The sequence below is a fragment of the Belonocnema kinseyi genome, chromosome 5 (assembly GCF_010883055.1).
Source record: "Belonocnema kinseyi isolate 2016_QV_RU_SX_M_011 chromosome 5, B_treatae_v1, whole genome shotgun sequence".
NCBI lineage: Eukaryota > Metazoa > Arthropoda > Insecta > Hymenoptera > Cynipidae > Belonocnema > Belonocnema kinseyi.
This window is the reverse complement of record NC_046661.1, coordinates 100,975,745-100,993,552: the sequence shown is the minus strand read 5'-3', so window position 1 is coordinate 100,993,552 and position 17,808 is coordinate 100,975,745.

Genomic DNA, 17,808 nt, shown 5'->3' with positions numbered 1-17,808 from the left:
TAAAATAAAACTGCAAAGAGAAAGAGAAATAGGGATGCGGGAGAAGATAAAAAAATTAAATCTGGAAAAATATTAGAGATAGCAGAAGTCTCTAGGTCTTTTTAGGCTATTCCTGTGTTTAATAAGCCTTTCAATCCGACCCTGAATGAAATTGACTCAAGTACATCTCCAGCACTCTGAGCGATACGTATCCACTTAGTACGCGAGCGTGTCATGCGATAAGACGACAACGCGTTCGCGTCGCACGACATGTCTCTATTCTATTGGGTTGGTTTGCGACCCGACTCCTGTGAGATATGGGTAAGACAGAAAAAGAAAAAAAGAAGAGGAAGTCAAGGAATAATGGAAAACGACGTTCCCTGGCTTCTTGAGAATTATTCTTAAGTCTTCGGGATAGGATGGGACCAAAATTTGTTTAAGAATAGTCTCAAAACTTTCTTAGCTAAGGAACAATTTGATTTCGTTTAAGGATGACTAATTTATGGAAATTAAAGTGGAAATCTTTCATAGAGATTGAAACGCTTTATAGATGGTATGAGCTGAATTGTGATTCATTTCAATTAGAAGCATCTGAATTGGGACATGTTCTAATTGTTAAAATCATGATGGGAAATCGTTTCAGTTGCAAGCATAAGGGTTCGGTCTCGTTCTAGTTGAAAGCGTCAGATTTAAGATTTATTAGCGTTAGAAACACCTAAAATGTGCTTCGTTCAATTAGGATGCATCAAAATCGGAGATCATTCCAGCTGGAATAATGAGAATTAGAGATCATTCCAGTTGGAAGAATGAGAATTGGGATTCATTCCGGTTAGAAGCATTGGAATTGTGCCTCGTTCAGATTGGCAGTAGCAGAATTGGTAATCGTTCCAGTTGGAAGGATGAGAATTAAAATTCCTTCCAGTTAAAAGCAGCTGAATTCTTCTTCGTTTAATTTGGAAGCATAAGCATTGACAATCATCCAAATTAGAAAAATCAGAATTGGGAATCGTTTTAGTTAAAGGCAATAAAACTGGGACTTTTTCCAATTGTAAGCATAATAATGGGGAATAGTTCCTGTTAGGATAATCCGAATTCACACTCGTTCTAGTTGGAAGAATTAGAATTAGAAATCATTCCTGTTGAAAGAATAAGTATTAAAAGTCATAAAAGATGGAAGCATCTGAATTGTGCCTTGTTGAAGACGAATGCATTGCAATTGGGATTCATTTCAACTATAAGTATCTGAATTATGCCTCGTTTATTTTGGAAGCATCATAGTTGGAATATATTGCATTTAAAATCATCTGAATATTTCCAGTTGGAAGCATCAGAATTGGGATTTATTACAGTTGGAAACATCTGAAATGTAATTCATTCTATTTAAAAGCAAGAAAATTGGAAATCGTTCTAGTTCGAAGTATCAGAATTGGGATTAATTCCAGTTGGCAGCGTCTAAATTGTGCCTCGTTCTAGCTGGCATTATCAGAATTGGGAACTTTTTCAGTCGGAAGAATTAGAATTAAGATTCATTCCATTCGAAAATATTTGAATTGTGTTCCGTTCAAGTTGGAAGCATCAGAACTTTTAATCGTTCCAGTTGGAAAAATGAAAATTAGAATTAATTACATAGGGAAGCATTTGAACTGGAAAAAAAAATCAGAATTAGAAACCGTTTCAGTTGAAAGTATCAGAAATTGGACTTTTTCCAATTGTAAGCATAATAATATGGAATCGTTCCTGTTGAAAGAATCAGTATTTGGCATTGTTCCAGTTGGAAGCATCTTAATTGTGCCTTATTCAAGTCCAAAGCCTACAAGAAATCGTTCAAGTTGGATGAATCAGAATTGGGATTCATTGCAGTTGGAAGCATCTAAATTGTGCCTTTTATAGGCTGGCAGCATCAGCATTAAAATTAGAAATCATTCAAATTAAAAAAACCAGAATTAGGAATCCTTCCAATTGGAACAATTAGAATTAGGAATCATACCAGTTAGAATTTTCACTTGTTCCAATTGTAAGCATATTATTGAGGAATAATTCCAAGTGAATATATCAGCATCCGGACTTGTATTCTATAGTTGGAAGCATCAAAATTCGGACTCATTCAAGTTGAAAGCATTAATATTGGGAATTTCTTCATTTCGAAAAATAAAAAATTTGGATTCATGTTCGTTGAGAGCACCTGACTTTTACCTCGTTCAAGCCGGAACCATCAGAATTTGTATGCATTCCAGTTAGAAGCATCTGAAGTGTACCTCCTTCAAGTTTGGAAGCCTCAGAATTGGGAATCATGCTAGTTGAGAGAATGAGAATTGGGATTCATTCCAGTTGACAACATCTAAATTGGGAAGCATCTGAATTAGGACTTTTTCCAATGGTAAGCATTATATTGCGGAATCGCTGCAGTTAAAAGCATCAGTATTCGGACTTGTTTCAGTTGAAAGCTTCAGAATTGGTAATCGTTCGTGTTGAAGAATGAGGATTAGAATACATTTCAGTTGAAAGCATCTTAATTGTTCCTCGTTCAAGTTAGAAGCATCGGAATTTGGTTATCTTTTTAGTAAGAATAATCAAAATTGGTATACTTTACAAATGAAAGGATCCAAATTGGAACTGTTTATGTTAGGAAGCAGGTAATTTAGACTTTTTGCAGTTGTAATAATCTAATTGGGGCACGCTAAAGATGGAATAATCTTATTGGGAACTAGTTCCAGTTGGAATCATCCGATTTGGGACGAGTTCCAATTTGTATCATCCGAATTTGGATTAGTTTCAGTGAGAAGGGTACAAATTAGGACTTGTTCTTGTTGTGAAACATACAATTTGGACTTGTTCCATTTGGAATCATCAAAATGAGGTAACGAAATTTGAGACTCATTACAGTTGGAAGCATCCGAATTTGAATTTTTTCGAGTTGGAAGAATAAAAATTAGGAATCTTTCAAGACGAAAGCATCGAATTTGGAAATCGTTTCCGATGGAACCATCAGAATTAGCAGAATCGAGATTTGTTCTAACTAGAAACATCTGAATTTGGATTTGTACCAGCTGAAAGCATCTGAATTGATTTGATTATTAGGTAGAAAATTCTAAATAATTAATATGCACATTCTCAACAAAAGAATTATTTTGAAGCCGTTCAAGGGGCTTATAACAGGGCTTGAGGTAAATTTTTAAGTATTCACTTTAAGATGATTACTTCGAAAACAAAAAATTTTGCCATCTATCATAAGACTCACGCCCTACATTATTTAAAAAAAAATGACAAAAATTGCTAATTTCTCATAAACTTTTCCCTTCCATTTTCTCATAAGTGGTTGATTGCTTTATCATAAAAAATGTTCTCCTTTGTTTAGCTACTAATTCTAGTTTTTAATCAAACTGGAAATTACAATTTATAACAAATTTTCTGTCTCCTGCAATTCCGTCAAATGTTGGCTGATTCGTTTTGATGTGCCATTCATTTGTGAAGACTTTCTGCTTTCTAAGATTCAAATTTTACACTTTAGTTTAGAATACTTTTAGTTTGAAGGTATCTCTGTTTGTAAACCTGTTGGCTTTAAATTTGAAGGCCTCCAAATTTGAAAGCATTCACCCTCTATTTATTTTTCAACAATTCTATATACCTGTTTATCTCTTTAGTAAATCCTCCTAAAGAAACATTCAGAATTCAAATATTCCTCTTAGTCACTATACTTTCGAATGCTTTAACGAAGTCCTGTCGTCCATTTCTAAGACAATCGACAAAACAAAGTTAAAGTACGTATGGTTAAACTTAAAGTACCTAAAGGAGAAAAGACGAAAAGTTGGTCGTCGGCGAGTGGTCGGGAAGGTGGATGAGGGACTCAAGGGCTTCAGGACGCACCAGTTGTGAGGGTCGTCGGGAAATCAAAGAACAAATATTGCCCCACTGTAAACGACCCTTTTGGAGATTCTCTCCCGTATGTTTGCATACAAAAAAAAAACAACCCTTGAAAAAAATTTAAAAAAAGACCTGTAGCTCAGAGCTCTATAATTCTAAATAAATAAGTTTAAAGTATTTGCTTATCATTTCCATACTAACGAATTTATAGACTTAGATTTAGAAAATGATTTCTCTTTAAAATTTTTCCATGTTCAGAAAAAAAGCCATGAGCACTTTAAGAAAATTAAATCAGTAGTTAGTAGTTACTAGTTCCTAATCAGGGTTGATACAGAATCTGTATTAAAAAATTTCCTCACTTTACCTGAACTTTTCTTAAATAATTTTTTATTTTCCCTCACTAATCAAAATTTTTCTTGTAGGTATTAAAACAACCTTACGCCTGTGAGATCAATAAGTTTATTGCCACAAAATATTGCTTTTCAATTCAACAAGATCAACTCTGAACCGAAATAGAAGAATTAGATTTTAGATTGAACAGTTAATTTCCATTAAAGAAAAAAGGAATTTTTAAAAAATATAGTTCAATTTCGAACAAAAATGGTGAATCTTTAATTAAAACAAATGGATTATTTTCAATGAAAAGTATAAAAGTTGATATTTCCAGCAAAAATATTTTGTTTTTCAAGCAAACACAGTTGGATCAAAGCAAAAAAATACGAATTTTCAAGAAAATAGTTAAATCCTCATTCAAAGCGGTCTAATATTTAAACCAAAATTAGGAAATTTCAGCGAAAGAGTTGCATTTTTAAGCAAGAAAGATTATTCGACCGAAAGTCTTTTTTTCATCGAAAATTTTGAACATTCAAGTCAAACAGATTAACTGGCTGCAAAATAGTCAAGTTTTTAACCAAAAAATGTATTTAAAAAAAGTGGAATTTTCTATAAAACAATTCAATTTTCAATTCACAAAATGCGATTATTAAGTAAAATAAATGAATTCTACGAGCAAAAACGATAAAATTTCAAGTAAAACTCGAATATGTAGTTACGTTTTTATTAACAAAAAGTGTTTTTAACTTTTTTAAACAATTTTTAACAAAGCAGTTCAATTTTGTACCAAGAAAATTAATTTTCTACTGAAAAATCTTAATTTTTGACAAAGTGCAAGAATTTTGAATCAAATATTTAAATTTCAAATGTATTTTTAATCTAATATTTCAATTTACAACAAAATAGTTTAAATTTTTACCTAAAACAGATAAACTTTCAACTTAAAAGAGAATAGCTGAAATTTCCTTTTAAAAGATTAATTATTTGCGTCCAAGCAGGTAAGTTTTCAATAATAGAACTAATTTTTAACCTGAGAAATGAATGTTTAACCAAAAATATCAATCTTCATCCAAGGAGATTAATTTTTCTACCAAAGAAATATTAATTTTTAACAAAATACATGCACTTTCAACAGAATATTGAAATAGTTAAACAATTGTTTAAATTAATAGTTACATTTTTAACAAAATAGTTGTATTTTTAACTGAAACAGGCAAATTTTTAACTTAAAAGGAATACTTCAATTTTTAGTAACAAACATTTTTAGACAGCAAACAAATGAATTTTCAACCAAAAGGATTAGTTTTGTACCAAAAAGAATTAGTGTTTAAAAAATAACATGAATTTTAAAAACGAATTTTTAATCTATTAGTTAAATTTTCAACTGAGAAGAGAACAGATGCATTTTCAGAACAATTTAATTATTTTCAACCGAACAGGGAAATTTTCCACCAATATGAGTATGATTAAATCTATATCCATAAAAAGATAAATTACAAAAATGGAGTAGTTTTTAATTTTCACTTTAAAAAATTACTTTTCAATAAATATCATAATTTTATGTGTTTCGTTTAAAAAAAATGTAAAAAAAATGAATAAAATAGTTTACTTCCTGGATTTCTCTTGCCGCAAGCAATTCTCCTTATTATTGAAAGGGTTGATTTCACCTGAAAAGCTAGAAAAACGTGTAAATGTCCTACCATTTTTTAAATCGCAAAAACCCTTTAAAAACCTAAAAATGACCTGGAATTCAATTTGAAAAACTGCATTTTTTTGGTTTGAATGTTTTTAAAAGAAATTTATCTTGTAATTTATAGACTTATCCAAAATTGAAAGAGTAATTTCTTTTTTATATCCTAATTAGTACATTTTTCTTTAAAATAAAGATTATTTCTAATTCAAAATTTTGATTAAAAGTTAATTGCAAGAAATCTTTGATTTGACTTCAATATAATGATGTATAGAATAAAGAATTCACGAGAGAATCTTCCAAAGTCAAATGAACACTGCTAAAAGTTTTTTGAAAATTCAAAAACTTTTCATTTACTGTGGTGAAAAAATCAACTATTTGGTTTAGAATTCAATTAATTAAGTTTAAAAAATTTATTAAAAAATGTATTCAAGTCCGGTATTTGAATAAAACTTTAACTAATGCGTTTGAAGTATTTTCTAATAGCAGATGGGACACCTCCTCCCTAATTTGGAAGTCATGAGTATAAGTAACTGAAAAATAATTATGAATCAATATTATTGATTATTGATGATTGAAAGTTTTTTATTTAATTTCAAATTTGTATAAAATTTTAAAATTAAGACAATTACGTAAAAGTTTGAATACGCAATAATTGAAAACTCGGTTACAATTTGGTTTGTGTAATATCGTAGATCCACAGAAGAAACTGGGATTCCTATTTGAACCAATTTTTGGATTCAAAGAAATCGCTACAAAAAGGAATCCCTTTTGCCGAAAATGAGCCCAGAACAATAAATTTTGCTAGAGGACTCTAATTGGACCCCCAGAAGAACCCAATTTTAATAAAAAATTGCCAACTTCGCTTTGCTAACGTTTCTTTTTTGTGTGAATTCACCTTAATAAGTTTCTTCTAATTAAGTGTATCGAAAGGACCCTTTTGGGTTTCCACAAACTTTTATTGCAGTAGAAGTTTCGAAAGAAAACAAAACTTCAACTGCCTATATGAAAGTTGGGCCTGGAAAATAATTCTAATTTGACCTGGAAAGCCCCGAAAATGACCTGGAATTGGAAGTCGTCCCATGAATCGCCTACACAATTTTTCCAAATTACGAATTACGGTCAGAGAAAAAAGGGGTTTAAACGGGCAAACGCGTTTCGTTCCAGCGATTTGACTTTAGTTCCTGAATTTGCTGGACAGCTTGGAACAGAACCTGCTGGTAGCCAAAATTTGGCAAAATTGGAGGGAAAAGGGCCGTCGCGCCCATGGCGATCGTCGCGGTGGCGCCGATCACTGGCGCGGCTTTTTTGGAAACGCTCCAAGCTGTTCTTGTTTGCCGAAGAGTTTGGAAGATGATGCGGCAAATTTCCAAGTGTTTGTTAAACATCCTTCTCGAGAAGTATAATGCGTTGTGTGTTGAGCCTGGGGTTGCCATACTTTCATCTTTATATCTACATTCTACCCTGAGGTGTCCCCTGTCGCTGTTAATGCATTCATGGATTCGAGGACCCTAAAAAAGGGTCATAAAACAGGCTTGCATGCTAAAATTTTGCGTAATTTTGCCTGTGAACCTCTACTTATACCACAAACAAGCTCCCAACATTTATTATTTATTTGTATGGAAAAAAAGCCGTAAAAATATCTCATAATTTCATTTATGATTCGAATTGGAACGTGTTTAATTTTTAATAAATTTAACTGGGAATTGGTTACTTCTAGGTTAAAATATTTAAATCTTGTATGCTTCCAGCTGGTAATAGTTCCATTATCAATTGATCGAAATTGTTAAGTGTTCAATATACGTGCTTCCAACTGGAAAGGGTTCAATTTTATGTGATTCGAGTTGTGAATAGTAATAGCACAATTTTTATTCTTCGAGCTGTTAAATGTTTAATATGTATTTTCCAACGGGAACGCGTTTAATTATTAATATTTTGCAACTGTCAAGAATTCAGTTTTGGACTCTTCCACTTCCAGATTGAAATCCTTCAATTTCCAATGTTTCTAACTGAAACGCTTTCAATTTTTAATATTTGCATTAAGAAGCTTTGAATTTTGGATAAATCCGAATAGAAGGTAATAAAAGTGTTTGCTTCCAACTGTAACGTGTTCTAATTTGTATGTTGTCAACTGGAAAATGATTTAATTTTGGGTGCTTCAAGTTCAGATGCTTCCAACTGGGTCGTTTTTAATTTAAAATATTTCAAACTGGAAAAGGGTTCAATTTTGAATGCTACCAGTTGAAATCAGTTAAATTGTTCATTCATTTAACTGCAAATTGTTAATATTTATGTTTCTAAACCGGAACGTTGTCAACTCTTAATATTTTCTGCTGCTTCCAGCTTCCAGCTGCAAATAATTCCGTTTCGGATGCTTTCAAATGAAAAGTGGTCAATTTCTATAATATATTTGACTGAAAAGTGATAAATTTGTAATGCTTCCAGCTTGGATTATTTATATTTTGAATGCTTCCAACTGGGGTATGTTCAATTTTTAATAATTGAAACTGGATAAGGTTCGCTTTGGATGTCCAGCTAAAAATCATCCAATTTTGGCTGCTTCCACCTGGAATTAGTTCTATTTTGTATACCGACAAATAACACGTATTCTATTGTCAATAAATTTAACCTAAACAGATTTTAATTTGTACGTTTCCAGCTGAAAACAGTTAACTTTTAAATTCTTCCAACTGGGACGCGTTTAATTTTTCATATTAGAAATTGGAAAACTATCAATTTCAGATACTTTCAACTGGAAATAAGTAGTTAAATTTCGAATGCTTCCAACGGGAGCGTGTCCAATTTTGAATATTTGCAACTGAATAGGGTTTAGTTTTGAATGCTTCCAGCTGAAAATTGTTCCAATTTGGATGCTGCCAAATAAAATGGTTTAGAAGTTTTTAATATATTTAATTAAAAAGGATTCAATTTTAATTCTTCCGACTAGGAATATTTTGATTTTAGATGCTTCTGAGATTCTTCTAATTTTTTATATTTAAAACTGGATAGGGTTCAATTTGAGTTATTTCTATAAGTGAAAATCGTCCAATTTTAACTGATTCCAAATGGAAATAGTTATTTTTCCGGTACTTTAAAATAAAACACTATCATTTTTTAATATATTTAACTTGATTAGTGTTCAATTTGTATGATTTCAGATGAGAATAGTTAAATTTCGAATGCTTCCAACTGCGTCACGTTCAATTTTTAATGTTTGCAACTGAAAAGGGTTTAATTTTTTATTCTTCAAGCTTAAAAAATTTAATTTCAGATGCTACTAACCGGGACGCATCCAATTTTTCATATTTGGAAACGGACAGGGTAACATTTTGGATACTTCTAGCTGAAAATTATTTAATGTTTCATGCTACCAGCTGGAAATAGTACTGGTTCGGATGCTTCCAAATTTTATTTTATTTTTTACAAAAAGCGTATCGATTCCAGCTGAAAATTGTTGAATTCTGTATTCTTCCACCTGGAAATGATTCCATTTGCGATGTTTGCAAATAAAATGCGTTTGATTTTTAATATATTTCAGTGCAAAAGGTCCCAGTTTTATGGTTCCAGTTCGGAATTATTTAATTTCGGCTGCTTCCAACTGTAGAGAGTTGAATATCAATACTTCTAGCTGAAATCCGTTCAATTTTGTAAGCCACATTCTGGAGAACATCTTATGTTTAATACTTCTAATTTAATTTTGTGTGCTTTCAACTCGAAAAGAGGGACAATGATAAGTACACTAGAACCCCGATTTCTTAACCTCCGATTCTATAATTCCCAGAATAGCTGGCCCACCCAGTTTCTCAATGGATAGGGCAAAATACGGTTGCGACTCTCGCCTCGGAAGGGGCGCAGTACGCTAGTACTCAATCGAGTATATTGCGCCATAGTATGCGTTCCAATCGCAAACAGTTTAGGCCTAGGCGGCCCTGACTGCTTAAGTTACAATTCCCCCGATTTAGTAACAAGGCTATTTGCAGGCAACTCCCGACGCTGTCAATAAATCGCGGTTCTGGGTATGAAATTTGAAACAAAAGATCTTTTAAGATCAGGAAAACACAGATTACCTTTCAAATTCAAAACACGAAGAGTGGAGTTTACCCAGAAGAAAAAGGTCCTTCTTGTGAAGAATATTAGTATTTTGGAGATCTCTCTCGATAGAAAGATTACATTTACACCCCAGGCAGGACATCCTCTCTCGATTCTGAGGAAGGACGAGATTGACTCGTTGATCGGCTCGCCTTAAATCCTGGACAGGAAGATCGTTATCGGATTACTTCGAGCGTGAACGCGTCGAGCGATCGACTTTGTAGTTTCGAGCGTTTAATCGATTACAAGGAGCGAAACAAGCTGCTCACTTGGCACGACGAAGGTCGAATATATAAACGACATCCGCTATAGTTATCTGCGTTAACGCGCCTCCGCGGGAAACAAGATTAGACGTTGCGGTTTACACCTGAAGACGTCTCTCTCTCTATCGGGGCAAGAAACGAGCTGGAGAACGATAAAAAAAACAAGAAAAAACGCGGAGAGCTTGTAAACATGCTTGTCCAAGGATATCCAGAGATTCGACCAATCAGAGACCGAGGAGATCTGGCTTTTTTCCTTAAGATAGAAAACAAAAGGACTCGAACGCGTGGCTCGCATAATGGCCTCCAGCCTGCTGAAAAAGGGCCAGCGATACGATCGCTGCTACCCAATGTCACGGGTTAATGGATGACGTCTTTGTTTTCTATAGCCATCAGCCGTTCTTTGGGCAAAAATGTAAATTTTAACGAATATCAAATCGTGGGCCTGAGGGTGAGTGTGGAGAAATGTTTACATCTGAGAAAAAGAGATCTCTTCGTGATTACAAGCCAAATATACGAATTCATTAATCAAAGGAAGGAATAATTAAAAGGAGACTTGAGAAAGTAATCAATTATTGTAATTTGTAAGGCATTTTTTTTTGTTTTTATTGGAATATAAATTAATAGTTTAAAACAGGTTGTATGCAAGAATTTATATTCAAAATTCCCTGACTTGAACCTGAACCTTCCCTGATACCCGTGTTGAAAGCTGTCGAAGAACCGAAAGAGCTAGTCACTGAAGAATCTCAGATTGTCCCTCGGGAAGTCTTGAGATAACTCTTAGAGGGAGACTTGGAACTCTGGGAAATCTTGGAAATCTTTCCTCAAGTGTGGAGCATTCACGAAACGCATCGGTGAAACGAACAGCTGATTGGATCCGAACATTGCCGACTTTACCCGAAACAGATTTCTCTTCGCGCGGGAGGTCTTAAGAGAACTCTCTTAGGAACTCTTTTGGATCTCTTGGAAATCTTGGAAATATTGGAAATCTTTTCGCAAGTGTGGATAATTCACACAACGCCTCGGTGGGACTAAAAACTAACAGTATCCGAACGTTGCCGAGTTTCGCCGAATCAGATTTCTCCTGGAGAGTTCCAATCGCGGCATTCCCGGCAATCTTAAAGAAGTCTTGGAACTCTCCATGCGAATTCAATATATAATGCCGCATTGATAGTTTTAATATATTTAGATTCCTCAGCGAGTAGCCCCTCGTGTGGAACTATCTGGGGCCCGGTTAGACTGCCCCGTGAGTTTTCTAGATGATGAGAAAAAAATGCATTGTTTTTAATATATTTTGGAAGTGTGCAAAGGAATATTATAGTTTGAAACTTTAAAAAATGTTTGGGCATGACGGGCTAGGCAGCATCCAATTAGGACCCGAAAAACTATGAATTAGACGGTTTATGCCTTACTGCACAAACTCATCTGCCGCAATAATTTTCTAAACGGGTCAATTTACAATGAACATTAATATTTGAAGACCAGAAATCAAATCTTGTAACATTTTTAATAGCGAATCTTAGAAGGAAATAATTTACGATTCAAAATTTTAAATTTCAGTTTTTTTTTAATTTAAAATTTCAACTAAATAATTATATTTCTATCGATAAAAAGAAGAATTTTCATTTGAAAAAGGACGAATTATCTGTTCTAAGAGACGAATGTTTGAAAAAAAGTTTAACCAAGGAAGATAAAATGTACACCAAAAACAGCTTTTTTAACAAGAAAATTTTTTTTAACAAAATAAAGAATAAAATTAATATTAAATAAAAATAAAATAAAATTGCAACCACAGAGATGAATTTGCAACTAAAATAATCAAATTATGAACCATGGAGATGAATTTTCAACAAATAAAGACGGTTCAATAAAAAAAATTTTAAAGTTCATCCAAATTATTAAACTTTGAAGCCAAAAGATGAATTTTATTTAAAACAATTGAACTTGTAACATGAAAATATGAATGTTCAACAAAAAGTTAATTTTTAATCAAGGAGTTGCATTTTTAACAAAAAACAGAAGAAATTTTAAACAAAGAAGATATTACTTTTTCCATCAGAGACGAATTTTAATACCTTTACATGAATTTTTAAGCAAATATTTCAATTTTCAGCTAAAAAATATAAATTCTTGGCCAAAAATGGAACAGTTTTTTTTTTTTTTTGTAAAAAAGGAATTCAAGCCAAGTAGATTTCCTTCTGTTATAAAAGTCAAAGTTCTACTGAAAAAGGTTGATTTCCGACCAAGAATCACCTCATCCAAAATTGTTAACAAAGTAGGTCAACTTTTACCCAATTTTCATTTCAGTCTAACTTTTCACCCCAAAATAGGAATTTTCGACAAAAACCTAATATTCTACCAAAATAAATAAATAATTGAATTTTCAACCCAAATAATAGCTTTGTTAACTCAAACTATAATTTTCTAAACAAGAATATTATATAAGGGTGACCACAAAACTTAAATGTAAAATTCCACTATAATCCCCTGACAAATTTTTAATTTCCCCAGACCGTTAATATACTCAAAGATCTCAATTTTAATAATCTTGCAACATTCTCAAACCAAAATCTTTTATAAATGGAATAAACAAATTATTAATGAAAATTTTTTAATGTCAAATTTATTATCTTCTACCGATATTTGAAGTGACTCTTATAAAAATTCCCTAACTTTTGGAAGATTTTTTTCATAATTCCTAAATTTTCCCTGACTTCCAGGTTTTGACTAAACTGCGGCCAACAAAAGCCGTCAATTTTATATGATCTCAATCGAAAATATTTCAACTTTTAATTTTGGAAATTAATCAATTTTTGTTAACAAAGCGCTAAAATAGTATTTAGTTACAATGGAGTCTAGATTTCCGTAAACTGGACTAAAGAAAAGCTTTAATGTTGGTTTTTTTTCTGATGAAAAATCTTGACATTTCAATTTCCTGTGTAACTTTTGTACCAATTTAAATTAAATACAGAAATAAATAGCTAAAAAATGTTAAAATGTATATGTAAGAATTGAACCATTGAAAAAATTTTGTCAACCATTACCAAAAAGGAAAAAAAGGGCACTAAAAAATCAGTCATCTTCCTTTGGTCTCTTTCAGCCTCTCCGCAGTTGACTGACATCCCTCGAAAAAAATCTCGGCATTTCAAACGAAAAGTTTAGCCCGCGCCGGAAATATTTATAATGGCGTGGATAGATGCAAGCCCCTTTTATTCAAGAAGGAGTCTCAGAATCTCACCGACTCGTATTTAAAATACCATGCTAATCGGCCCTCTCGACGACATGACACTCGTAGATCAACGATCTTGACGATGCGATCTCTCCGATTCTCTCCGCCTGCTGCTCGTGAGCTCGAAGCAAACAAGAAAAATTAGTCGACTTAACATTTTTTACATTTAAGGTATTACCAAGGCAACATTTTTCCGAAGGAATTTTTTCAAATTTGAAATTATAATTTTTCTGGTGGACTCTGATCCAATCTATTCAGATTATTAAACTTTCCTAACAAGAACTGATCTAATAAATACAAGTATAAGTTTCTTTAAATTGCTAACATTGAAAAAACATTGTTTGCACAAAATTAAAAAAAAAGATTTCTTACCACAAAGAGAGGTAAACATTTTTTGTTCTCAATGAAACGAACTCTCTAAAGACTCCTGTTTGATATCCCCACTACTGCCAGGCTAAGCAAAGCCTTATCTCTCTCTCTCTCTCTCTCTCTCTCTCTGCGACGCACTGATTTTTAAAATAAGCATTAGGGCTGATAATATTTATTTTTGTTCCCTAATCTTTTTTTTACAAAAAAACACACTTTTATTTTTAATGTTGCGTCCGGTATTGACTCGCCGGACTCTTCAGCGAGACAATGTGAATCGGTCCTTCCTTAGACATGATATTTTATGATTTAATTCACCTAAATTCGATTATAATGTATATTTTCCGAAAAAAAGGTTAAAGTGTGTAAATTTGATCAGTTTTGAAGTCAATATTATAAGAAACTTCAACAGCGGATAGGAGCTGAAATTATTATTTTTTTATTGAACGGTAATCGATTTTAATAGAAATTTGACCTTTTTTGGGTGAAAATGCAACTGGTTGGTTAAAAATTAGTATTTTTTTTGTTGGAAATTTAACTATTTTGTTAAAAATTCATCTTTTTTTATGAGAATAAACTTCATTAAATTAAATTTAAATTAAATCTAAATTCTTTGAAAGTACAATGGTTTGGTGAAGAATTAAAGCAATCTGTTAGAATTTTTTTTTTCGCTTAAAAATCATTTTTATACTAAAAATGTAACTTTTCCATTTTTGGGTAAAAATAAAACATTTTTAGTTGAACGCGTATCCTTTATGGTAGAAAAATAATTTTCTTGGTTTGAAATTTCTCTTTTTTGTCGAAAATTCAGCTCTTTGGTTTAAAATTTGGCTATTTCTATTTAAATAAATTTTTTTAATTCATATTTTTTTCTTTTACTAAAAAATTAACTTTTCCATTTCTTTTTGACAATGTATCTTTTTTAGTTAAAACTTTGAGTATTTGTTTAAAAATTCGTCTTTTTTGCAGAAAAATGCGAATGTTTTATTACAAATTTCATCTTTCCTAGGTAAAAATCCATAACTGTTTTCGATAAAAATTAATCTTCTCTGGTTGAGCATGTAACTATTTTGTTAAAAATTCGTATTTTTTTAGTTGAATTCGACCTTTTTTTAACTAAAATATCAAACTTTCTCTATTAAATATATATACTTTTACATTATTCGAATAAGATTAATTTTTCTTGGTTGAAAATTACACTAATCAGTTAAAATTTTAAACAAATTAAAAAAATAATACGTTTGTTGTTAAAGTTTCATCAATTGAGTTGAAAATTCAGCCCTATTGTTGAAATTTGAACTTTTTTATAAAAATTGATCTTTATAAATTAAAAACTTAATTACTCGGGTAAAAGTTTGACTAATTTGTTAAGAATCTATTTCTTTCGTTGAAAGGTCAAGGAATTTCAAAGCATTTTAAAAAAATCAAAATATTTTGAGGATTCCAAATGAATTTTCAAATCATTTCAGTAATTTAATGGGATTTCAAAGGATTTGAATTATTTTAAGATATTTTAAAAGATTGCAACGTATATTAAAAGCCTTTAAAAGATGCAAAGGATTTCAAAATATTTGAGGGTACTTTTAATCCGATTTGCTAGATTTTCCTCCCATATTTTTATCTTTAAAAAAAATGAGAGAGAAAATTATAAAATTCAATTTTATGATAAAATTCACCTGGCCATAAAAGTTATTTAGCTCACATAAATGTTGCAATTTTTCTCCCTTCTGAAAGTAAAAAGTCAAACACAAAAATAACAAAAAATATAAGTGTGATTTTTTTTGCGAGAATCGACTTTTAATATTTTCATAAAAACCTTTTTTAAATTTACCAGGGGATTTTTAAAAAAGATGAAAAATACTGAAAATCATATATATCTCTAATATAGGCCAACAGTTACAGAGATTTAAATAAAAAATGTTGGTTTTTTTTAACATAGCAAAAACTACAAATAAGCTTAACAGCGTAGAAATTCTTTTTATTCAAAATGAAAGACTATATATCCCCTGTTTTTTCAAAATATTTCAAAGAATTTGAAATATCTATAATATTATTAAAGATATTTAAATAGTTATAATATCTATAATTAGATTTAAAAATATTATAATTATTAGAGTATTATCTAAATTCTAAATGTCAAATACCAATAAAAAATGATCCATTAGATTAAAAATAATCATAAATATAAAGAAAATGTATGTGGAGTTTACAAGTACTGAGTATCGAAAACCTATTCTGGGTGGATTTGGGAACTTGATGGCGCAGAGGGCAGCACCATACGGCCGAGAAAAAAATAATCGGGGCCTCTCTTGTACGCTTTAAAATCATTAAAGTCATGTATAGTCAGTTATTTTTTTTATTTGTTTATTTAAAAATACCTTACAAAAGTACGTTGAAAACAAGTTCGATAAAATTCACTCAATTATTTAAAAGGATTGAAAGGAATTTAAAGACTTTTGGATATTTCACAACATTCCAAGGAATTCTCAAGAGCTTTAAAAAGTCATACGGGATCTCATAAGATTTAAAAAAATTTTGAATTTTTGAGTTTTTTTTTAAACAAAATTCCCAACAATCTGTCATATATTGAATAATTCAAAGGCATTCCACAGGATGTTAAAGATTTTGAGGTATTATTTTTTAATTTCAAGGAATTTTCAAGAGATTTGTAAAAATTAAAAATATTTAAAAAGATTGCAAAATATTTTTCGTAGGTTTTAATGATTTTAAGGGATTTTAAACAATTATAAAGATTTGGAAAATTCCAAGGAATTTTAAAGATCTTTAACAAGTTACAAGGGTCTTCAATAGTCTTCAAAGGATTTGAAATATTTTGAGGCATTTAAAAAAAAAATACAAAATTTTTTTTATATATTTCCATAATTTGAAGGAATTCCAAAAGATACAAACAATTTTAGCGTATTTTTAAAATGCCAAGGAATTTTAAAGAGTTTTGAAAAGTTTCAAAATATTTCAAATTATTTCAAAGGATTTGAAATATTTCGAAAGATTTCAAAACATATTTTATAGCTTTAAATAATTTAAAATGAGTTTAAAGGATTACGAATTTAGGATTTTTTCAAATAATTCCAAGGAAATAAAAAAAGCTTTAGAAAGTTTCAAAAGATTACAATACAACAATTTTTAGGGATATTTCAAAGAATTTTAATTATTTACGAAATTATTTAAACTATAAATAGATATTATTATAAATATTATTATAGACATTTAATTACCTATTAGATGTATAATTAGATTTAAAAATATTATAATTATTAGAGACATATTTAATCATCCGTCTAATACAGAAATACTGTTTTTAATTTTTCTTAAAAAATTCCAAAACTACCCTGCATAAAGAAAATATCCCATTAAATGAAAAATTATAATATATTTTTTTTAATTGCTGATGCGGTTAAAGTTCTGAGTAGTGAAAACGGTGAAAACATATTAAGGGGGGTATTTCGGTCCCTGATGGCGCAGAGGGCAGCACCTTACGGCTCAGAAAAAAACCGGGGCCTCTCGTACACTGTGAAATCGGCTTGAAGCTTCAGAATCTTCCAAACGCAAAAGAAATCGAAGATCACCAATCACGTATAGCCAGTTAATTTTTAATTTTTTCAATAAAAATACCTTCCAAAAGTATGTTGCAAGAAAAGTTTGCTAAAATTCACTTATATATTTTAAAAATATTTAAAGGAATTGAAAGATTTTTGGATATTTTAAAAAATTCCAAGGAATTTTCAAGAGATTTAAAAAGTCGTAAAAAATCTCAAAAGACTACAAAAAAATTCAAAATATGTTAGAATATTTTTAAAGAATTCAAAACATTTTCAATTATTTTCCGCAATTTAATTGACATTTGAAGGCTTTGAAATATTTTGAATAATTTCAAAAAATTCTAAAAAATTTTTAATCGATTTTAATCGTTTTAAAGGATTTCAAAAGTTAAAAAAAAATAGAATATTTTCAAAAATACCAAAGAACTTACAAGACCTTAA